Here is a 26,020-nt window from a genome sequence, read left to right as displayed (position 1 = left end):
CCGCGAGCGGGACGCCTGGTGGTGTTAAACCTCGGTATTCGCGGTGTCAGCTGGTGTTTGGGGGGGGGGGGGGGGCGATCCACCGTGGGGCGCCTGTCTACAGATTGTAAGACGTGTATATTTCTATTGTCTATTGTGAAACCACAATTTATGAAAGATGTTTATATTTTATTAACAGGATTAAGTAGGAATAATTAATATTTGTCAATTTCGAAATAATTGTGGTAGCAGGGAACGTCTGCACCAAAGTATTGTTGGCAGGGGAGACCGCACATTAATACAATATTAAAAAGGGCGGGAGAGACCGCGTATGGAAACATTTTAAGAAAAGAGCGGGAAAGACCGCGCATTGATACATTTTGTAATGGTAGCAGCGATAGCACCAGAAAGCATTGTTGGCGGAAGAGACCGCACTTTAGCGTTCGTAGGAAGTCAGTAGTAAGCGAGAAGTGAAGCGAGTCCGTAGCATGTCTGTAGCGAGAGGTTGAGAGGAGCGGTGTGCCTGCCAGCCACCAGCTATGATTTACAAGAGATTATAAACGGTTGTACAGAGACATCAGCTAACTATTATCATAAGAGGAACTAATATTATTGAATTATTTTTTTGAGAAAATCAAGACTGCTGAAGGTATGTTTGCGCAATGCTAGTTGTAAGATTATTGTAAAAAGTAAGTCCCATTTGAACGTTTGTAAAATCATTTCATTCAGAATATAATTAATTGTTGCCAGCAATATTGCATTACTGATTATAATCCATCCCAAAGACCATCACTTTGCAAAATTTTATTTTTGTCAAGAAAAAGATTAACTATGAATTACGTAACGTCAGTCAAATTAATTAAAGAATAACGTCAGCTTTGCTATTAAAGAGTAACGTCAGCTTTGGAAATAAATACAGCCACTTATTATGACAGCCCACCAGCAGCTAACAAAGTTTAGTAAAACAGAGTACGTATATTCATTCGCAGTTCGATGATGATGATTATTAGTGTTTTAGGGCGCACAACAGCGAGGTTATCAGCGCCCGTCGCAGTTCGATGTAGCAGTCAGATGGCGATCCAGTAACAGTAAAAAAGGTAAGGAACAGTTTTGGGTTATTGCAGATAACGACTGAGGGCCACGACGACGACACATTGTATGTTTCGTCGAAATAATCAGAAAATCACTTTTAATAAGCAGCAATTAAATTTGTATGCGAAGATTGGGAAAGAGAATAAATTTCAAAGGGAAGATTTCATTTGTTATTATTAAGCAAGAGATAGAAATCGTAAGGGCAGGTTTCATAGGTGATTCTAGAAGGGAAGGTTGCGTAACAAGAGAGATATAGAGGAGACGGGATGGTTTCAAGATTAAGTTGAGTTTTATCACCCTTTCTCTTTGCCGCCTAAAGGTTATCGTTATAATGCCTCCCTCTGTATGTAGACGTCTTATTTTCATGTTGTGAGTTTTAGATTCTGTCAGTTATACTTATTTCACTCTGATTACTAGTGAACCTTATTGTACAAGTTTCCTACGGCAGAGTCTTGCATACAAAATTTTCCCTTAAACTGAAAGTTATTTTTAAAAACCTGACTTTCAGTAATTAATGTTTTAACAAATGTCACCTTGTATCATTCAAATATTGTTGTTAGACTTGTCCAGATTTTGATCGTTTCTTATGGCTCAAATGGCTCTGAGCACTATGGGACTTAACAGCTATGGTCATCACTCCCCTAGATCGTTTCTTAAGGCTATTTAAGTCTACCTATCTTAATGTCAAAATTTTCTGTTGATGGTTTGGCGAATTTCTTTTACAGAGATCTTTTATTTACCTGTCATTAAATATTACCTGTAAATTTACAGCCTCAAGGGCTGGGATATCTTGATAACTTTTTTAATTACAAAAAATGTTTTCAATTCCACAATGGTGCCAGTGGTTTTCATTGTTGGTTAATCTGATGTGGTGAATTCCAGAGCATATTTAAATTGGCACGTATTGTTCATGCACTTTGTTAAAATAGTATATTTATCAATTCAGATAAGTATCTATTTGTAAATCACAAATGACGATAGTTGTGGGCCTGCTCTTCCAAGTCTTGTTTTCCCATCCCGTCACGTGTTCAGTGATACCACATACAAATAAAAATTTATCAACTTCATTAAAATGAGAATTATTTACTAGAACAGCCTGCGAGCCTCCCTTAAACTTTATAGGTCTTATACTACAAGTACCTCACGGAATCTTAGAACAAAATAATTCCTAATGTGGTAGCTGTAGTAATTTTTATAGTCGTTCTGTCGATATACTTAGAAAATAAAATGGGTGAAATTATTGTAACGTAGTACGTTCTGTAGATTAGGCAGACATTTATAATCGTAAATTGTCCACGTACTGCAAGGAACCCGTTCTTCATCTTGGAGCAAAAAACGACAGCGAAGTAAAGAAATATGCTGAAAACATTTCTCGATGTGAAACTTCCTGGCAGATTAAAACTGTGTGCCGGACCGAGACTGGATCTCGGGACCTTTGCCTTTCGCGGGCAAGTGCTCTACCATCTGAGCTACCCAAGCACAGTTTTACTTTCACCAGTACCTCGTCTCCTACTTTCCAAGCTTCACAGAAGCTCACCTGCGAACCTTGCAGAACTAGCACTCCTGGAAGAATGGACATTGAGGAGACATGGCTTAGCCACAGCCTGGGGGATGTTTCCAGAATGATATTTTCACTCTGCAGTGGAGTGTGCGCAGTTTTAATCTGCCAGGAAGTTTCATATCAGCGCACATTCCCCTGCAAAGTGAAAATCTCTTACTGGACTTCTCGATGTGTTTGAAAGAATACCGTCTAAAATTAAGATTTTCAAGTCAGTTGGATTTTATGCTGTGTATCTTAAAAATTCCCCTTCAAAAACATCTTCAGAAAAAACATGGTTTTGTAAATATTGTACCGGATAAACGTCATCCGCCAAAAGGCAACATAAGTACAAGCTGCATGTAATCACCTCCATAATATTACGTTTTCCTTAAAATATGCTTAACCATTATGCGCTTATTATATGTGGAGGGTAATATTCTACGCCAGCCGTGGTGGCCGAGCGGTTCTAGGCGCTACAGTCTGGAACCGGGCAACCGCTACGGTCGCAGGTTCGAATCCTGCCTCGGGCATGGATGTGTGTGATGTCCTTAGGTTAGTTAGGTTTAAGTAGTTCTAAGTTCTAGGGGACTGATGACCTCACATGTTAAGTCCCATAGTGCTCAGAGCCATTAAAATTCTACGTGTAACAAAGTTAAGAAATGAATAAACTAAATATTTTCCGGGATATTACACTTTTTTTAGTGAAGTATATTTGGAACAAGCTAATAATTAATTTTCAGGAGATTTCGTCATAAGCATAAAATGTCAATAGGGGAAAATTAACTAGCGATCGCATTAGTACCATTTAGTCAAACATATCATACTTGTCTTACTATATGATTTACACTCAGACTTCAATTTTTCGTTCAATTGGGCTGTTGCAACTTCCCAATGTATAATCCTGAAAAATACCGAACTTTTCAATCCTTTATTTTTCGCAACTATATATACGCACAGAGCATCTGTAGGAGTCGTCAGACGCTTTTTCTCCGGTGTTTCGGCACATATTTGCAGTTTATTTTTTGCGTTGCGCAGCTGGTGTTGGCTCAGACAAACAGTGCTTATGACTCCTTTCAAGCATTAATCAATGTCGCCGATTTGTTTCCCGCTACAAACAAAATTATTTTTAAATCGGAGCATTACTTGGCTGTCAGACAGAGAGATTCCAGATTAGTCCAACACGATATTTGTTTTATCGATATGTATTAATAGGAAAGCAAAACTTGGAAGAAAACCAGTACTCCAGGAGCGGCAGCACTACCCTAGCCTGTGCAGACTGCTACTGCCAACCATATAGGACTGCTGACTCGCTGCTGGATTTATGCCCATTGATCGTGTTTCACTGTCTCTGTTACCTATATATCGATAAAAGTAATATCAGACTGGACTAATCCGGAAGCGTTCTATCGAATGGGCACGGAAAATTCGGTTTAAAAATAATATTGTATATAACGTGAAACAGACCGACACTTCCCGTTGTCAGTGGGCGTCGCATGAAAACTTCACGGAAATTCTCGTAAAAACTGAAATTTTCTTTAAAAATTTACCCCAGCTGGAAACCAAACTGGGGTACTCATATGCTATGTGAGCATTCTAACACACACTAACACTACCTGTCAAACAATGGACCTTGCTTCAGGATGTTAAAGACTCTAGGAAAACTTGAAAGTCGGTTTTCTCCTGAATGTTTTTGGGTTGTATCGAACGACTTTGGAATATTGTTATTTGACTTCATCTCTTCAAGTACCATAAATATAAAAAATTTCAAAAATCCGACTGTCGTCTGACCTCCTTGTGAGCGACAACGGAATTATGATATCTTATTCTGTTCCGGAAATACACTGTCTGTCAAAACAAGCGAATCACCCAGATGGCACTGTCCGATGTCAAGGTAATTCGTACATGTGCACACCATCGGCAACTACGTAGATGACTAGAGTCGCAGTTATCTGTAACAGGTGGAATGACCACCAGAGTACATTAGTGTTGTTCTGTTTTGGGGTTATTATCACGGCCTGTGCGGTATATTGTAGGTTGAACGCTATCAGATCTCGAGTGACGACTGTGACGAACATGGCCAGCGAGGTGGCCGAGCGGTTCTAGGCGCTACGTCTCGAACCGCGCGACCGCTACGGCCGCAGGTTCGAATGCTGCCTCAGGCATGGATGTGTGTGATGTCCTTAGGTTAGTTAGGTTTAACTAGTTCTAAATTCTAGGGGACTGATGACCTCAGAAGTTAAGTCCCATAGCGCTCAGAGCCATTTGAATAATTTTTGAAGAACACGGACATACTGCGTACTTGTATGAGAAAGTGTTATCAGCACGCGACAGCGTTTTAAAGGTGTCTCACTGTGGGTCTTCGTTTGGTCAGCTCGTCGAATCATGCAGTATTCAGATTTGTGGAGCATTCGCATGTGACAGTGGCCCAGTGTTGGACTGCCTAGGAACGTGAGTGCAGTCGTACTCCCCGTCAAGGTCACAGTCGACCGCGCCTGGCCACCACAGTGGCAGATCGCTCCATTGTGAACGAAGCGCTCTTAAACCTCTCACATCTGCGACTGCCATCCCATAACAGGTAATGGACCCCTTGCAATAGTATGTATAATCCCGCACTATTCCTCGGAGACTAAAAGGACATAGACTTGGGATTTACTGCTCCGTGCCTTCGCTGCCATTCACCAACGGCTGCTTCGAGATCTGTTCGCTGGTTGCGAATTTCTTGACATCAGCGTTATTAGGCACAGATCCACTACCCAATAGTGACGTATGAATATTTGTCTCGGATTGGGACTTGAATCTGGATTTTCCACTTATTGCGGTCGGTCATCTTAACCACTTTGTTTACCTATACACATTTTCTGGACTGACACAAACTTCTATAATTCACACTTTCTGCATCCTTATATCGTAGTCCGCTAACACAGTCTGTTCTTTCAGACGTGCATGTAACTATAACAAACCTAGGGCAACACACAACTGTAACAACATTAGTCTCGATTCCTCGTGTCTCATTCTCTCTGTTGTGGGAATCCAAGTTATGTTGTGAGCTTTAGGTGACGAATTTAGTGGACTAAGGTGTAAGGATGTACATAGTGTGATGTACGGAAGTTTGAGTTGGTCCAGCGAGCAATAGCCAAAGTCGTTAAGGCTACTGCTCACAAAAAGCGCGAAATCCGGGTTCGAGTCCCCCGTCTGATACAAACTATCATATATGACTATTTAGTGGTAGATCTGACTCTAATACAGTTGATGTCAAAGAACTCGCAGTGAACGAATGAATTTCGAAATATTTCGCACATCTGTGGGTCGTCAACAGTGTCTCTTCTTTCAGGGAAACGGAGTGGTGCCATTATCAGGAAGCATAGGCTGCTGATTATTCGCCTCACATTGTGTTCAGCAGTGAATCGCGGTTCCACACTGCCCTGGATAACCGCCTGTATGGCGGCGACCCATTCTTCCAGTGTTTAGGACAGTCACAGCTTCACGTTTTGGGGAGCCGTTGTGTATGACTGTAGGTGACGGCTGATAGTGACTGAGGGAACTCTGATAGCACAACAGTCCGTCACAGACATCCTCGTCCTCATGTGTTATCTCTCATGCTACAGTACCATGTCTCAGTGCTCGAGCACTCGTGGTACATATCTCAAAGTGAAGAAGCAGAGTGTGCAGTGGTTCTGTGGTTGTTGACTTCAGACAAAAGTAGCTCGAAGAAGGACATGTCATAATCGTGTTTGCTTAAGTTGAAGGCTGCTAGACCACACTGGACTTTCGGTGTAATTTGAAAGGTAGCAGACGATTCTGAGTTACCGCCCTGACAGAAAACACTTTTACTGTAAACCTTCCACTTGACCACCTGTCCCGTCCGTCTGCTAAATTGATTTTGCTCATTAATTGTGTCTGTTGTTGTTGTGGTCTTCAGTCCAGAGATTGGTTTGATGCAGCTCTCCATGCTACTCTGTCCTGTGCAAGCTTCTTCATCTCCCAGTACCTACTGCAACCTACATCCTTCTCAATCTGTTTAGTGTATTCATCTCTTGGTCTCCCTCTACGATTTTTATCCTCCACGCTGCCCTCCAATACTAAATTGGTGATCCCCTGATGCCTCAGAATATGCCCTACCAACCGATCCCTTCTTGTAGTCAAGTTGTGCCACAAATTTCTCTTCATTCCAATTCTATTCAATACCTCCTCATTAATTATGTGATCTACCCATCTAATCTTCAGCATTCTTCTGTAGCACCACATTTCGAAAGCTTCTATTCTCTTCTTGTCTAAACTATTTATTGTCCACGTTTCGCTTCCATACATGGCTACACTCCATACAAATACTTTCAGAAACGACTTCCTGACACTTAAGTCTACACTCAATGTTAACAAATTTCTCTTCTTCAGAAACGCTTTCCTTGTCATTGCCAGTCTACATTTTATATCCTCTCTATTCGACCACCATAAGTTATTTTGCTTCCCAAATAGCAAAACTCATTTACTACTTTAAGCGTCTCATTTCCTAATCTAATTCCCGCAGCATCACCAGATTTAATTCGACTACATTCCATTATCCTAGTTTTGCTTTTGCTGATGTTCATGTTATATCCTCCTTTCTAGACACTGTCCATTCCGTTCAACCGCTCTTCCAAGTCCTTTGCTGTCTCTGACAGAATTACAATTTCAAAGTTTTTATTTCTTCTCCATGTATTTTAGTTCCTACTCCGAATCTAAATGAATATGGATGCTGAAACAGTGTTAATGATATTGCGCCCCTGTCATTATTTTGTCAATTGTTGATGGGTGATCAATATATCAACAAGGAGTTGATCTTTTATATAAGTTATTGCACATGTTTATTGGTTAAAATTGGTCAAAAGTACATGTTAAGCATCATGACAGAAATAAGCATGATCTGTTGGCCACACAAATATGTAATGCACAATTAACAGCCCTATATGGTGGCTAATTGGCAAAGACGAAGGTTTGACTGATTAAACTATTTACTGTGACTCAAAATATTGATGACGCAATCTGAAGTTATCTAACACTGAAAAGACATTAGTGAATCTATTCTACACAGAAATTACACTACAATACTGCAGTTAAGAACAGGACGTGAGACTGTGATCTTGTTTGCTCTAATAAGCCAGAGCAGCAATACAGTACCCCTTTTCTCGATGTGCGGTGCTGCCTCAGGTGTCGGTCATGGCTCATAGATCTGTGGAGCAGCGACGTGGAACGCCTGTAATTCCCTGTCGTGGGCACAAAATATGCAGTGTCGCGGATAGCGATCTGTTTTGTGGATCGCTATTACTCTGTAACGGAGCCCTGAAATCCGCAGATTCCAGCGTGTGACACTCTCGTTCGCCGGCCTTACCAAAGACCAATACGATTCACTTACAAAGTGGTGCGCTCTTGGAGATCAAACGTCAAAGTGGCAAACTTCTCATGAATGAAACTGCTCATGGCACAGCGAGTTGTTCGAGATGACTGAGGTCAAGCTGTCGGTACAGCTAGCCCCTTAACATAGGCTCCCCAGTCAAGACCAGTGCTAGGGCAGAGTCATCGACAAATATGCCAAGTGCATCCCACTCATAACAAAACTCAAGACCAGTATTCTCTCCAGACCGGAATCTGAATCTGAAGATCGCCTCCAGACAGCCATCTGAATCGTAAGACCAAGTATCACCAAACCTTGGTTAACTCCCAAAAACACTCCCGCAACCAGCTCCACAAGGGTTTCGTGCCAATCACAAGACTCCATGAGCTCCACGTCTCCACCCTAACTTATCCGCTCTATCATCATCCCATCCTAATTAAAGTTAACAATATTCTTCTGTTTTCAGGAAAAGTGGCCTATATCTGTCTCTCAAATTCCCACACAGAGAGGAGGAGACATTCTGGTGCTGACTTGTTTTTTCCTATGGCCACTTTGAGTAGCGTGTTATTTTGAGTTTCCATAAATCTCTAAAGTGAGCAACACATTTATCGTGGAGATCATTATCTGAACAGCCTGAACGTTACGGCATGTCTGACCAGGGCCCCAGCTAAACTGCTTTTGCGTCCCAACAGAAATCATTTCATAAGCGCCAAAATTGTTGCGTTCCTTCTAAAACTGTTTTGAATGCCTGAGGATTCCCAAAAAAACTCTGCAGGCCGAGAGATAACACCACCTGACAGCTCCATTGATAGTGTCCTGTTCACAGTGAACATGGAAACTCGCGAATTTTTGTGGGCGCCATCCCTTTTCACGAAGGCCGTTTACGATGCTGTCGTAACGCCTTGGCTTGCAGATCTAGATTTCTCTCGCGGCAAGCCGCTGTCAATGTATGCCGTTCTTCTGCCCCGTGTAATATTGTGTCCTGCCGCGACGTAATAATGTACTGTTTTCCTTTCCTATCGAAATATCAAAAGTTAAAGATATAATTTAATCTTTGTGCCAATTAACTGCGCTGTAAGTCAGTCCGATATAAGAAAGCGCGCTCGTCTTTTCTCTGCCTCTCTCTTTAGTCGCGCGCCTTTCCGACAGCATCTTACGCTATCAGACTCCTATATTCTTCCATTTTGTTTCAAATGAACTGAAATTGTATTCCTGTTAGGAATTTGTTTAGTTGTGTCATTATTATCGGCAATTGTGATTACCGAAATGACTTTACTATCATTTTTCTTTCGCTCCACAATCTAGCTGAAATTACTGTAATTTCTACGTGTTTGGCCGAATTACGGCACAATTCTTTATTGTGTTGAAAACTGTGAGATTAGTGTTCGAGATGTATAAAAAACTTACTTTGTTAAATAATAACTGCTTAATTTGTCATTTCCGCTTTCGTTTCATAGTAACGGTTATCAATCCCCAATTTATAAAATGTTACAGATTTTGCTTTACTACATTTTTTCTTATGGTGTCAACGCGATACCCACAAAATTAATTTAGAAATGATCTGAACTTTCTCGCGAGGCGAGAAGACAATTTTCCATTCCCCTGATATTTTAAGATCGCTTACTAAACGTTTTTCCAGCACGTTAAAAGTCTACTGAGCTTTACTTCAAACAACAAGAAAGGTAAAAAAGATTAAGAAAGTGATTTGTGTATGCGAATGAGATATTTAAATTCATTTTACTTTTCATTTATTAGCTTTCCTCCTGACTAATCAATTATTGATTACATGTCCAAACATAACTAACTTATTAATTATATATTATTATTATACCCGCCGACCGAACACTGGGTCCAAGAAGTTCTTCACACCATGGGAGAAATTCTTGGGTCCAGCACTGTTCCAGTAAGTGCGTTGAGATGTTCCTTTCCCTAATAGATGTACGTTGCTTTCAAGCCACAAACGTCCATTGCAAAATCTACTATCAAATGACCCACAGCCTGCTTGTTCTCAACTCAAGAAAAATACTATTTGAAGGAGAGCCACGATAAAGACCCCAGACGCATTAACAATGTTCACGCTTCCATGAATGCCTGCTCATGCTGATAACTTCCTATAGTCTCACTAACACGATGTCCTGGGTGAAAAATCAACATTAAATTGTACCCTTCAATATGGAGAATAGAGAGGAGTGACTCGTCCTCTCTTGAGGTTAATGTGTATGACTTCTGGTATCTTTGTATGACTGTTGATGACTCATGGGTCCATCATCACACCCAGAAGAAAGAAATATGAAGTCAGTTCAAGACCATGAGAATTCATGGATGTAATACAAAAACAAATAAAAGTAATGTCTTTTGTTTGGTTCAAGTGACTGCGTATTTGAAAACGGATAAATATGCCTGCCTCGCATTACTCAATGTGCTAGATGAATTACATAATGTGGGAGGTTCAGAACATTGAGCCAGTTCACACCTGGGCTTTTGAGATTGAAACAGATCAAGAACTCATCTCTGAAACAGTTCTCCACCCTTCTTGGTCCTCAGACTCGAGACTTTTTACACTTTCTTATCTCAAAAAATGGTCTGAAAAAAGAACTTTTTGTTGAATGAAGAGACTGTCTTCACAGTAAACAGGTGTTATGCGATTTTACAAACACGTTTCTTGTTAGGAGAACACCAATACTGGAATCTTAATGTATCAAACAAATTGAGATCCACAACGTTTATGTTGAAAATTCCCTTTTTTAACGTAAATGTGTTTATCAGTCCACAATCATGATTTTCTAGGTATGAATAACTGCAAAAGTTTGAATGTGAAACTACTGTGTATCTACAATGAACTGCATTAAGCGAGTGCACAGTAATACGATTTTGTCGTCTGGGAAGCTGTATCACGTTAATTGATACCTATCTATAACTGCTACTGGGGGAGGGGGGGGGGACTATTTCACTTTTACAACTAATTCTCTTTCGTACTGATAGTATAATTATGTAAGAGACATAGAAGTCCGAAGTCTCAACGACTGGATCCGTAATGGTCTCGTCACCGGAGTTACGTTAAACGCTCACCTTAAACTTCCTCAACAGGTATGCCTGTATTCACTGGATGACTTTATATTTTTGATTACTGAACAGGCACGGATGTTTTTTTTTTAAATAAAAGATGTAAAGTAATTTTCTGGCTAGTTACTGCTCTTGAATCACTTAGTTATTCACGTCATGCAGTAAATGATTTGGTGTTGGGTATTACATACCAGATGTTTCTGCAGTTAGCTGAGTGTAGCGCTGCATCAGATATCCCACGGCGTCTATATCGGGATGGGCGACTACCGACCGCTTTATAAAGCTTGGAGTGCAGCGTCATGGTGACTGCTACCACAAGCACAGTGACGCGAAAAGACGCGCCGATACCGACAAATCATACTCATTCACTAGTTCGCAACTTATTTCCCCACTTACAGCACTATCATGTATATGAAAAAATACATCACACTGACTAATTGACTCCATCGTTTTCAGGCATCAGCCTTTCAATTTCTCTCATGATTTTCTCACCATTTCTTTGCCTACTAATTTCACAAGATAATTGTTTTAGATTTTCTAATCATCGTATGATGCTATATAACTTTGTTTCTATAGTTACCACCAGAGCCAATTTGACAATTCAGAGAGAACTATACTGGGTGGACCGTTGATGGTGAGCGGGCCAAATATCTCACGAAATAAGCATCAAACGAAAAAACACAAAGAACGAAACTCATCTACCTTGAAGGGGGAAACCAGATGCCGCTATGGTTGGCCCGCTAGATGGCGCTGCCATAGGTCAAACGGATATCAAAAGCGTTTTTTTAAAATAGGAACCCTCATTTTTATTACATATTCGTGTAGTACGTAAAGAAATATGAATGTTTTAGTTGGACCACTTTTTTCGCTCTGTGATAGATGGCGATGTAATAGTCACAAACGTGGTGTCACGTAACATCCGCCAGAGCGGACGGTATTTGCTTCGTGATACATTACCCGTGTTAAAACGGACCGTTTACCAATTGCGGAAAAGGTCGATATCGTGTTGATGTATGGCTATTGTGACAAAAATGCCCAACGGGCGTGTGCTATGTATACTGCTCGGTATCCTGGACTACATCATCCAAGTGTCGGGACCATTCACCAGATAGTTACGTTATTTAAGGAAACAGGAAGTGTTCAGCCACATGTGAAACGCCAACCACGACCTGCAACAAATGATGATTCCCAAGTAGGTGTTTTAGCTGCTGTCGCGGCTAATCCGCACATCAATACTAGCAGACAAATTGCGCGAGAATCGGGAATCTCAAAAACGTCGGTGTTGAGAATGCTACATCAACATCGATTGCCCCCGTTACATATTTCTATGCACCAGGAATTGCATGGCGACGACTCTGAACGTCGTGTACAGTTCTGTCACTAGGCACAAGAGAAATTACGGGACGATGACAGATTTTTTGCACGCGTTTACAAAGGTACAGGTATCACATTGGAACAACGGAAATAAAATGTTCAAACGTACCTACGTTCTGTATTTTAATTAAAAAAACTTACCTGTTACCAACTGTTCGTCTAAAATTGTGACTCATATGTTTGTGCCTATTACAGCGCCATCAGTTGATATCCGTTTGACCTATGGCAGAGCCATCTAGCGGGCCAACCATAGCGCCATCTGGTTTCCCCCTTCAAGCTATACAAGTTACGTTTTTTGTAGTTTTTTCGTTTGACGCTTATTTCTTGAGATATTTGGCCCGGTCACGATTAATAAACCACCCTGTATATTGGCCTAGCTATTTTCTGCAGCAGTTTCATGTACTACAATTATTAAAAAGTCTCTTTCTGCACTGCAAAGCAGGTATTTTTAATGCAGTCACGCATCACGCTTTATGTAAGAGAAAACTCCTGTGGCTTTTTAAACATATAATTTTTTTAAACAGGTATGGCACTAAATGGTCGATTCCTCAGCTAATTTTCACTGAAGGAAAAACTGCAAAACCAAACAAATAATTAATGTAGAGTAATGAAATTTTGGGGAATACGTTTATCAAGATAAAGTATTCTAGTGATTAACTGTGCAAGATCACAAGTTAGTGTAAGTGCCAGATAAGGCACTGCAAATGTGAAATGCAGGTGCATTAGTAACCAGTGTAACTGCCAGAATGTTGAATGCAAGCATGCAAACGTGCATATATCGTGTTTTACAGGTGCCAGATGTCAGTTTGCAGGATGGCGTTCCATGCATGATGCACTTGGTCGGTCAGTACAGCGGCTGTTAATGCTGTTTGTGGATGACGCTGTTGTTGTCGTCCAATGATGTGCCATTTGTGCATGATCGGAGAGATCTAGTATCGAGTAGGCAAAGACAACATGTCGACACTCTGTAGATCATGTTGGGTTACAACTGCGGTATGTGGACGAGCGTTATCGTGCTGGAAAACACCCCCTAGAATAATGTTCATGAATGGCAACGCAACAGGTCGAATCACCAGAATGACGGACAAATTTGCAGTCAGCGTGCGTGGAATAACCACGAAAGTGCTCCTGCTGTCATAAGAAATCGCACTGCAGACCATAACTTTAGGTGTAGTTGCAATGCATCTAGGTCACTGACAGGCTAGTTACTAACTGGTTACTAACTTGTACACGGTCATTGCCCGAATCCTGGAAGATTCAGCTTTCATCAGAAAACACAGCAGATCTCCACCCTGCCCTCCAATAAGCTCTCGCCTGCATCACGTCGCTACTGGCGGTGTTTGGGGGCAGTGGCTTTATGATACGCCAGGGCCAAACGCAGAACACGATGGTGTTCCCTCTCAGTAGTGCACGTGGCCGTCCAGAACTCGGTCTCTTTGCGACCGTACATTTTCGTGACAGTGGCTACATTTCTGCCAAGTCTTTCTTCAGTATCGCAGAAGGAATATTTAGCTTCTCTTAGCCCTATTACAAGACCTCGTTCAAACTTAGTGAGGGGCTAATAATGGCGTCTTCGCCATCTTAAAGGCAGTCTTCCTAAGTCACCACGTCCAGTCTTAAAGGTCACTCACAGCAGTTACAGCGTGTACTTGAAGCAAACCCTATTTGCATCCTCATAGTGGCCCTTCTAGCGCCACTCTTATGCGGTTGCCGTGGAATTAGAACAGACATCGGTTTTCAGATGTAGAGACACGCCTGCCAACTTTCGTTTATGTTGCACAGTTCCTTGTTTTGTTGCAATTTTTTCGGTCAGTGAGCGTGTGTGTGTGTGTGTGTGTGTGTGTGTGTGTGTCGTGCGTATCGCTAAGTATCTATCGTCGTCAGCTGTCTTTCTTGCGTCTGTAGTTCCTGAAATTCAGTCCTTCCTTTTTTTTGTCTGATGATGTGTATTTGTTTTTAATTCAGGAGTATGTAGTCAGCTGTCCTTCTCAACAGAGACGGTATAAGAGTAAAGAAACACATAAACTCTAAACACGAGAGGTTATACAAAATCGAGAAGCCAAAGTAAACAATATGAGGAAAAACAGCAACAGCGTAAAGCACGTACCCTGAAAAACCAGGTGTAAGTTAGGGCTGCCAGTAAGGAAATGCTATGAGCTGTCATCCCTGAGTGACCTCTGGAATTAAGACAAAAGAGTCCTTCCTATTTCTACCTGCTTTCAATCTTCTATGATGTGTGCGAGTTCACACTTTGTGAGATATTCTTCTACCATCCACTCATCTCACAAGAACATATCATCCTACGTGTTCATTGCTATCGACTGTGACAATTCCGACTGTATTTTGGTAGTTTGTTTGTTGTATTCATTTCTTACCCTGGATGAAATGTAGTAACACACGAGTTAAGACCGATTCCTCTGATCTTAGAAGAAAGGTCGAACGAAGTCAGACCTACAGTTACAGCAAAGGTCCTAAGTTCGAGTGCCTGTCCGTCAGGAAGTTTCGAATCAGGACTCATTCCGCTGTAGACCAATAATTTACTCTGGATGTATTTATAACATTTGTAGATTTTTTGAACAACGTTGATTGGACTATCGTTCTTGGAATTTTGAACTAGACTCCAATTACTAAGTGGAAGTATATTCAGAGTAAATCATAGTTGAGATGGATGTGAAACGTGATTGTAGCCTATCCCAGCTACTATTCAATTTGGGAGAAATCTGGAAAGAGAATTAATGTTCAGGGAGAACAAATAAAATCATTGAGGTTTACTGATAACGTTGCAATGCTGGCAGAGACGTAAAATGATTTGGAGGAACAGTTGATGGGGATAGATAGTGTTTTGAACAGCGGTTATAAGACGAACATAAAAAGAAAGTAAAACAAGGGCAATGGAATGTAGTCAAACTAAATTTTTTGATATTGAGGGAATTAGACTGAGAAACGAGTAACTGAAAGTGCTAGATGAGTTCTATTTTTATTAAGGCAGCAAAGTAACTGATGATGGTTGCAATAGAGAGCATATAAAATGAAGACTACAAACAGCTTGAAAAGTATCTCTGCAGAAGAGGAATTTTTAACATATAATATCAATTTAAATGTCAAAAAGCCTGGTACAGAAGTGAAATGTGGACTGTAAATAGTTCAGTCAAGAATGATATAAAAGATTTAGAAATCTTGTGCTACAGCTGAATGCAGAAGATTACATGAGTAGACAAAATAACTAATGAGGAGGTAATGAATGTAAATAGGAGAAAAAGTAAAGTGGTGGCACAAGTTGAATAAAATTAGGGACCAACTGACACATCCTAAGGCACCAAGGAACAGTCAGTCTGGTAATGGAGAGGAGTACAGGGGGTAAAAACCGTAGGGGGAGATCCAGATATGAAACCAGTAAGCAGGTTCAAATGATTGTAGATCACAGGCATTGTGTACAGATGAAGAGGTTTGTACAGAAGAGACTGGTATGGAGGGCTACGTCATACTTGTCTTCGGACTAGGGTACCAACAACAACAATACCTCAGCTGAAACAAACCAGCGAAATAATATGAGGAATACCATCAAATCGTTTCCTAGTCATGCTATCACTTTGGCATGAACTACAGCTCCAGCAAAAAAATGCAAAACCATCAAGGCCAAGGTCACTTTATCGACAAGTGAAGTGACAGGTAGCTCATCATTGTTGCAAACGACCATAAACGTGCAATGTGTACATAGTTCCGCATAGTCAGCGCGTACACAACTTTCCCACTAGAGCGCGCCCCGCTAAGCACAACAGCGCAGGCGCAGCGCTCGTCCGTCTCCGCACTACGAGATGGCGCTGTCTTAGAGACGGACCAAATTCTGCTTCCGCCGATCCGCGTATTAATATGCAATGCAGCCAATGAGATTGCTGCTAACGTAGAACCTTTTCTCCTCGCAAATCACACTCGTGCAGTGATACCTGAACGCGCGAGGTATTATAACGAGTGTACAGACCTCCAATCAGTCAGTCTGCATTTGTCTGCACCAGTCTGTACCAGTCTATAGTCAAGTTTCAGTCTGCACCTAATAAGATTATCATATTCCTGTACATAGCTACGAAGATAAATGTAGACATTTTGTCAAGTATCAGAGATAGGTGAGAATAAGATTAACGTACCAAGGCCAAAGAAACTTCAGATTGTCAATTGTAAATAGCATCCAGAATCAAGTTAAGTAAGGTTTATGATTCTTATTATTTTAATAAATGTGTGTGAAAATTAATCAAGTTCTGTTTAAAGTTGGTCACCGTCAGTCTGCTACTCTAAGCGTGCAAGTGGCATTTCTATCGTCTGACCTAACGGCAGAAGATTAACAAGCCACGATAAGACCACGAGACATATTGCTGACACTCGCCTACTTCGTTAGAGCGACAAGTCAAATAATCTGATGGTGTGTGTACCGAAGGTCTTACAGCATGCAAACCACACATTGCAATTGAGCAATGGTTCTTGCTGGCCTTAGAGGACGTGCAAGTTCCCATTTCACGTCCCATACATGTTCAGCAGGCGAGGGATTTGTGATGTTGTTGCCCACGGCCGTTATTGTACACCACGAAGAGCACACTGCATCGCAGCAGCTGTACGTGTAGGTGTACTGTCCTGCTGAAAAAGCACATCACATTCCTGTCGAAGAAATGACAGTACTACGGAGATAACAGTCCGTGCAATTTCGTGGGCTCTGGTTATTTCAGGAACAGCTAATGTGATCGCAAGTTGTGACTTTGTAACTTATGTCAGCCCCCCATCCCCGATCTTGAGGCCTGGGATGGGAGCTGTGCGACGTTTATGACCAACAATCGCACATATACAAAACCTACTCTCATCACTGAAAACAACAGAAAGCCACTCCACTCTCCAGTCGACTTTCACGACACGAGAATAGCCATGATTGGTGCCACCGTAGTCCCAGTGGTAGCCTGGGCAGACTCAACGTGTTCTTAGACCTGCCTCAAGCAGGCGGTTCCCAATGGTCCCTGATGACACAGCAGTTGCGACATGTAGCCAGATTTCGCCCCTTGGTAATGTACGGACTGCCACTGCTGCTCCTACAGTGCGTCAATCTTGACGTGCGCCTGTACTATGAGGACATCCAGGACCCAGTCTACAGGCGTGGTACTGTTCCACAGACCAGTGTTGAAAGCAGTGAAACACCCCCGACGCATTGTGTCTACATGAGCGGTTATCCGTCAATACATCCATACAGCATCCTACAGGCACAAAACGAGATCCCATTCAGATGACTGAAGCTGTTCCACAGGAATGTAAACTCGTCGTTGGGGCATGGTTGTACCGTAGTATGAATATTGCAAACACCGTTCGCCTCAAAAGTCAGCACAGTTACAGCCTGCAGGGTGCACAGACAGGCCTCCTTAACAACATCTGATCGCCGATGACCGTGACAAATGAATCGCTGACACCACAACCCCCCACTATGCACATATTATACCCTGGTGCCATAGAAGGCAGTCTTTAAGGGTGTTGCATTTTTTCCCGGCAATGTATTATTCTACTAATTCCAATAAGCTTTCCAAAGTACGATATGACTATTAGAAAAGTATCACATTTGTACGTGGCTATCATGGCTACGCACCACACTTGCTATAGGAAATCCTACCAGGTTAGTCGAGAGCACTAATGCGCTGCTTCCTGTACTCGGGTAGGCGCGCCGGCCCCGGATCGAATCCGCTCGGCGGATGTGGTTTTCAGGCGGTTTTCCACATCCCCCTAGGTGAATGCCGGGGTGGTCACCCCATCCCACCTCAGTTACACGGCTCGCAGATATTTGAACACTTTCGCACTATTCATTTCACTAGTCACAGACAGTTGGGGTACACTTATTCCATCCCAGGGGGTACGGGGTGGCGGCAGGAAGGGCATCCGGCCACCCCTTAAACTAACATTGCCAAATCCGATTAAACATGCCGACCCTGCCTCCCTGTGGGAAAAGGCACAAGTGAAAGAAAGAACGAAATCCTGAGAAAAACATGAAATATCTGTGACATGACGAACAACAATACAAAGCAACTATTCTAGTGAAGATTAATATAACCACGGATACCAACGATAATGAATGTTCTATGTCCGAAATGTGTGTGATGCAAATCCAACTGGAATTCCTACTTCATTGTTAGGGATTCAGCCTCACAAAGAATAACGTATCTTCATGGAAAAATTCTGACGACGCGTTCGTATAGATCACCACAAGCTGTTACTTTTCTTACTAATTTTCAATCTTGCCCTGTTTTATGTGCCTATCCTCTGTTAAGAATTACATTACTCCTTCTCTACGTTTTGTACACTGTTGCGAGATGACTCGTGATTAATCTTGCTCCATAACCTTCCTACTCCTTGATCAGCTGGCAAGCTCCGTCATCTTGATTACGCTTAACGTTTCAATAAATAGTGTCGAATGAGATAAATCATCACCTAAATCGACAGATTTACCAGTGTTTTTGCGAACTGCCGTTTCAAACAGACTTGTATTTCACCGTTAATAGCCTTCCTTCATACAATAGAAATAAATCGCCTATTGTTAGATGCACACCGGGATTTCAAGGTCTTCCTGGCCAATGCAGTTGGTTCTATACATAGGCGACTGTATATTTTTCACCGCGTCTCTGTTGATTACGATGCCGTTATCACCTTGTTAACGGTACGTGTTATCGCGCCGCTGCATCCCTGTTGTCGCGCACACACCTAACAAAGATAAAGGTGCACTTATGTAACCAGTCAGCCGGTGTGATGGAGAGTGGCGGCTGATAATTCGTAACAAACAGGGCGGCTCAGGTCCTCAGAGACATAGTCACACAGTCCATGTCTAGAAATCAATATCATCCGACTCTTAATTTTAAATTTCGTGAATGTCTGTTCAAAACGTATAGTGCAAGAGAGAAGTTTTCGTTTGCTGGGAACAGTTGTAACTTTTATTTTTCTTTACAATATTGAAACAAGTGACGGTCTACCCTCTACTAAGGTGGAACCTGTGGGGTATGAAGTTTCGACAGAGTCAGGCACATTATATTATAATACTTGCTGAATCCCCTCCGCCGACCTGTGTGGCCGAGCGGGTCTAGGCGCTTTAGTCTGGAACCGCGCGACCGTTATGGTCGCAGGTTGGAATCCTGCCTCGGGCATGGACGTGTGTGATGTCCTTAGGTTAGTTAGGTTTAAGTGGTTCTAAGTTCTAGGGGTCTGATGACCTCAGAAGTTACGTCCCATAGTGATCAGAGCCATTTGAACCATTTTTGAGTCCCCTCCGTATGTATTTATTACAATATTCTATTAGTCCATATCCTCCTTCCCCAGCTCTCTTTGTTTCTCCCCCTCTGTCGGCCCATTTGCTCCTCTCCCCTATCTCCGTCCATTAGCACCTCTTCCCTCTGTCCGTCTGCTCCTTTTCTCCTGCCGCGCGGGGTAGCCGTGTGATCTGGGGAGGCCTTGCCACGGTTCGCGCGGCTGCCCTCGTCGGAGGTTCGAGTCCCCCTTCGGAGATGGGTGTGTGTGTGTTGTCCTTATCGTAAGTTAGGTTAGGTTAGATTAACTAGTGTGTAAGTCTAGGGACCGATGACCTCAGCAGTTTGGTCCCAATTCCATACCTTCCCCCCCTCCCCACCCCTTTGTCCATCTCTTCCTCCCCTATCTCTCTGTACATCCCTTCGTACTCCTGTCTCTGTCCACTCTGTCCATCTCCTTCTCTTTTTGTGTTCATCTTCTCTCCACCCCTCCTCCCTCTCTATCTCCTCCTCTTTCCTCTCTCTGATCACTTGCTCCTTCTCTTGCTCTCTCCACCTCTTCCTCCTCCCCCTATCTCCTCCATCCCCTCCCTCTGTCCATCTCCTCCTCTTTCCTCTCCCTGTCCATTTCTCCCTCCGTCTCTCTCTGCTCCGCTCCTTCTCCCTTTTCTCTCTCTCCACATTACCACCACCAACCCACTAGGTACTTACCTGTATAGTACTTCTTCCTTGATAGCAAGTAATACACTGAAACGCCAAAGACGCGGTTACAGGCATGCGTATTCAAATGCAGAGATATGTAAACAGCAAAGACGGCGGTGCCGTCGGCAACGCCTATATAAGACAACAAGTGTCTGGCGCAGGTGTTAGATCGGTTACTGCTGCTACAATGGCAGGTTATCAGGATTTAAGTGAGTTTGAACACGGTTTTATAGTCAGCGCACGAGCGATGGGACATCTTATCTCCTAGCTAGCGATGAAGTGGGGATTTCCCAGTACAGCTATTTCACGAGTGTACCGTGAGTATCAGGAATCCGGTAAAACATCAAAAGATCCTGCAAGAACGGGACCAACGACGACTGAAGAGACTCGTTCAACGTGACAGAAGTGCAACCCTTCGGCAAATTGCTGCAGATTTCAATGGTGGGCCATCAACAAGCGTCAGCGTGCGAACCATTCAACGAAATCTCATCGATATGGCCTTTCGGGGCCTTCATGACTGCGCGACACAAAGCTTTAGCCTCAACCGGGCCCGTCAACACCGTTGATGACTGGAAATATGTTTTCTGGTCGGACGAGTCTCATTTCAAATTGTATAGGGCGGATGGACGTGTACGGGTATGGAGACAACCTCAGGACCCTGCATGTCAGCAGGGGACTATTCAAGCTGATGGAAACTCTGTAATGGCGTTGGGCATCTGCAATTGGAGTGATATGGGATCTCTGATACGTGTAGATACGACTCTGAAAGGTGACACGTACGTAAGCATCCTGTCTGATCACGTGCATCCGTTCATGTCCATTGTGCATTCCGACGGTTGTGGCAAATTGCAGCAAGACAATGCAACACACTACACGTCCAGAATTGCTACAGAGTGGCTCCAGGAACACTATTCTGAGTTTAAACACTTTCGTTGGCCACTAAACGTCCCACACATGAATATTATTGAGCATATTTGGAATGCCTTGCAACTTGATGTTCAGAAGAGATCTCCACCCCCTCGTACTCTTACGGATGGACAACCCTGCGTAATTCATGGTGTAAGTTCCCTCCAGCACTACTTCAGATATTAGTCGAGTCCATGCCACGTCGTGTTGCGGCAGTTCTGCGTGCTCGCGAGGCCCTACACGATATTAGTCAGGTGTACGAGTTTCTTTGGGTCTTCAGTGTGTGTGTACGAAGTCTGGTTAAAGCGACCCAGAAATTTAGGAGGAGATTTTTACCCACGGCTTTCCGCGCTTATGGAGTTGTCACATATATTTAACATATTTCACTCGTATTTATAAACGCGTTTTACCTGTACCTGTAGCGAATTTCGTCCTACAGTTCAGTTTTCACGCAGCTTAATGTTTATGACTTATTATCGCATGAACTACCTGTTTTGCAAAGACATAATTTAGCAGTCACATTCACTTGTTTTGTGAATATTGTCTGCAAAACGTGTTGCGAATACAGTCAGTAGTACAGATGCATTAAATTAAAGCGTCATGCTTGATGCGGTAGTTGTAGTGTATGAACAGCCAAAATGTAGTAAGCGATAAACTTTTTCCCTTTCATCTTTTTGATGGGATTGTCACAAAGAAAAAGTTTCGTTAGGGTTAGAAATTAAGTGTAAAGTTTGCTGCAAGTCACTAGGCGCTCTCATTTTCAAATAATGGTCGTGTAAAAGTTGGGTATTAGTGCGTCATGTGCTGCACTTAGTTTCCGCCCCAAACGCAGTTTTTTGCTAGGTAGATGGTTCTTACATGCCCAGTGATTCTTTCCAGACAGTAATTGACATCTATACCAAATTTGGTTGAAATCACTCCAGTGCTTTAGGAGGTGACGTGGAACATACATACAGACCTACATCGGTTTTCATAATATGTATGGATATTATATTTCCAGCACGTTCCACCTGAGAGTCAGAGACGGTGAGACCGACGCTGCCACGCATGCCGCAACCGCACAGCCAGTTCTTTGAGAGAAAATTAACCGTTAACGGATATAGATTAAAAATAATAATACTATTTAGGACTACGTGCGTACGATAGTGCAGTACTTCTGAAACACTGAAACAAAAGTGTGTGTATTTACAAAAGTTTGTAGGCTGCAGCCACCGAAATTCTACTTTATTAAATGAAATTTGGTGTATTACGGAAAGCTATAGTAGTATTAAATAGAGGTTCTAGTCTACACTGGTCTAATGTATCTTATTACGAACTCGAGCCACAGTATTGTCGACGGAGAGCTTTGCTTCACGTTTTTAACAAAGCTCTTCTAAACCTCGTCTGTTGGTATACTCTTGCGTCAAACAACACAGGCGTTTAAGTGAAACGGTTGAGCAACCGTAATAGTCCCAAAGTCTGAAAGTTACACATTTGAATTATTGATAATACAGCTCACTTACTGCAGTTTTTGTGATCCTGTTTTAAGTTCCTTCTACTAATTTTGAATTCAACCACAATGTGCCCTTTAGAGTTGGTCTATCACGTTCCTGTAAAATTTTCACGCCTTCTTCAATGTTTCACCCGATCCTATTCTCCATTGTGCTCATTCTCTCCCGCGGGATGACTCATTGTTGTGTTCCGAGAATCACGCTTTCCCAGTTGTTGTGCCTTACGTTTTACTGTGTGGCATAGATCCACCTACGAAATTTTTCTGTACTATCCAGAAGACTAAGTTTACAATACGACGCATGTTATTATTTTTTTTACGAAAGCTGTAATGGTTTACGTTGAATTTCTGGACAGTTTGGATAAGTCATCCCCTGCGATGGGGACTAACTGCCAACTGTGATGGTCGGTTATTCTAACGGTGGTCAAGAATTAGAGCACTGGGTTGCCTTACTCTTTTCACATAGTGGGAACGAGGGTAAACACATACTGCTCATTTTCTTCAGTGTACACGAAGTATTAGGGAGTGTCCCTGAACTTTTATTTTTATTTTCTATTCGAGAGACTTATTCCTACACAGCAGTTTTTCCTTGCTCTTCAGTGGAGCTATTTAAAGCCAGCTACGAAGGATACTTTTAGAGCTTTGAGTAATTTTTATTACCTTGGTCAGATAATGCTTTGAAAATCAAAGTGGATAACATCTGTTAGTGGTTAAATTGGTAAAATGAAATTGAATTACACGTTATATTCACGTAATTGGAGGCAAAAAATTATTTATTCTGATTTTCAATCCGAAGACTAGTACGATGCAGCTCTTCACACTGCATTACCACGTGCGAAAGTCTTCGTCTTCGTATAGCTGTTGCACCCTTGATCGATTTGGACCTGTTTACTGTATTCAGTTCTTAGCCTCTTTCCACAGTTTTTACCTCCGATATTTCCCTCCATGCCAAAACACATGATTCATTGATGCCTCAGGATACGTCCTATCAAACGATCCCGTCTTCCAGTCACGTGGTGTTATTAATTTATTTTTTGCCCAGTCCTAATCAGTACCTCCTCATTAGTTACTCGGCTACACTTCTCATCAGCATTCTTACGTAACACCAAATTTCAAAAGCCTCTTCTCTTCTTGTCTGAGCTGCTTGTTGTCGTCGTATCACTTCCATACAGGGCAGCTGTTCACACAATTACCTTCAGTAAAGATTTTACATTTGATGCTAACAGATTCCTCTTTTTCAGAATAACTTTTCTTTGTATTGCCGTTTTATATCCTCCCTACTTAGACCACCATCAGTCATTCACCAGATTCAACATCATCGACTGTTTTATTCTCTCCTTTCCTTATCATCGCTTGATGTAATTCGACAACATTTCATTACCCGTGATTTAGTGTTGTTCATGTTCAGAACGCTATGCATTTCGTTCCGCTGCTATTTTAAGTCCACTGCATTCCGTGACTGAATTACAATGTCGTCAGCAAGCCTCAAAATCTTTTATTTCTTCTTCCAAATTTGTTCTTGGTTTCCGTCGATGTACAGTTTCAAGATACAACCCTCTCATATTACCTTCTCAACTACTGCTTCTCCTTCACGTAATTTTAATCTTATAACTGCAGTACTGTTTCTGTACGACCTCTAGAAAAACTTTCGATTCAAGTTGTTCAACTCTGCTACTTTCAGAATTTCAAAGTGCGTATTCCAGTCAACATTATCAAAAGCATTCTCTGAATCTACGAAATTTGGGCGTAGTTTTGCCTTTCTTCATTCTATCTTCTAAGATAAGTGGTAGTGTTTGCTTTCTCTTGCGTGTTTCTACGTTTCCCCGGACACAAAATGATAGCCGCCGAGGTTGTTTCCTGTCAGTTTTTCATTCTATGTGAAGTACTTAACTACCGCTACGTATTAAACAGTTAGTTCTGCAATATTCACACCTTTCAGTATCTGATTTCTTTAAAAAAGGAGTTACTTTTGTGAAGTCTAAGGATATTTCGCCTCTATTCTATATCATGCACATCTGGTGCAATACTTTTTTCATGGCTGGCTCACCTGTGGACTTCAGTAACTCTGGCGGAATGCCTTCTACGCCAGGAACCTTCGTGTCGATTTCAGGTGTTTCAGTGTTCTGGCAAATTCTTCTCACAGCACTAAATCTCCCATCCCATCTTCATCTACTTCCTATTCCTCTTCTTATTCTATAATACTGTCTTGTTTTCCCTTCTGTAGGCTTCTATATATTACTCCCAGCTTTAAGCTTTCCCTTACTTGTTTAGAACTGGCTTACTAGTTAGTTTTTTAGCTACAAGTTCCATATATCATTTGAACTATTCTTTTATCAAAGATATACTAATTTTATACACGATTAGTGTTAACATTAATGAAAATACTATTCTGGTCCTACTTATGTAACTAACTTAAAAACTAGTCACTTTTGTACAGGCTATCAGTTTTAAATAAAAAATTGTCTGGGAACTAGAAAGAGTTGCCCAGGAGAAATTATTTGATGTTAAATTTAAAATTTGCTTTTCTACTTCTCAGGCTTTTAGTGTTGTTAGACAAATGATCTCACATTTTTGTTCCTGCGAATTGATCTCCTTTCTGAGCCACTAACAGCTTTAATAATGGGTAATATGGGTCATTTTTTCCTCTAGTTTTGTAGATATGGACATCTCTGTTCATGAGGTGTAATGGATTTATGATGAATTGTGTTAGTGAATATGTGTATTAAGTGACAGTGCAGTTAAAATGCCAAACTCCTTCAGTAGGTACTTACATGACGACCATAATCAACAGTATATATTATTCTTACATAATGAACACTATATATTATTCTTACTGCTTGCTTTTGCGCAATCAATATATTCTTTTGTAGTTCGAGTTAACGCAGAAAATAATTATGTTACACATTGAAACTTCCTGGCAGATTAAAACTGTGTGCCGGGCCGAGACTCGAACTCGGGACCTTTGCCTTTCGCGGGCAAGTGCTCTACCAACTGAGCTACCCAAGCACGACTCACGCCCCGTCCTCACAGCTTTACTTCTGCCAGTACCTCGTTACACATTACTGAGTGGAAACATGCAAAATATTTCAGAAGGTTGATTTCTTTGTTTCAAGACTAGTAATTATTCGAAGAGCAGAAGTTGCTGTACTAAATTGTTTCAGGACTTCAGTAAGATGCTTCTTCCAATTCAAGTTTTCATCAATATGTGCACTTAAAAATTGGAATCTTCGACCTGTTCATCTCGCTGCTCA

General features: G+C 41.8%; 1 non-coding gene and 1 pseudogene across 1 annotated transcript; both read right to left on the bottom strand.

Annotated features, from left to right (window-relative positions):
* The window catches only part of LOC126152860 (glutathione S-transferase 1-like), a 35,960-nt pseudogene extending 24,617 nt beyond the window's left edge, over positions 1–11,343 (bottom strand).
* Positions 11,344–25,701: 14,358 nt separating this feature from the next.
* Positions 25,702–25,776, bottom strand: Trnas-cga (transfer RNA serine (anticodon CGA)). Its single transcript has one exon. It is a non-coding gene; the product is annotated as a tRNA-Ser (tRNA).
* Between the last annotated feature and the right edge of the window lie 244 nt (positions 25,777–26,020).

The sequence above is a fragment of the Schistocerca cancellata genome, chromosome 2 (genome assembly GCF_023864275.1).
Source record: "Schistocerca cancellata isolate TAMUIC-IGC-003103 chromosome 2, iqSchCanc2.1, whole genome shotgun sequence".
Lineage (NCBI taxonomy): Eukaryota > Metazoa > Arthropoda > Insecta > Orthoptera > Acrididae > Schistocerca > Schistocerca cancellata.
The sequence above is the reverse complement of the archived record's forward strand: the minus strand, read 5'-3'. Positions and strand labels throughout refer to the sequence as shown.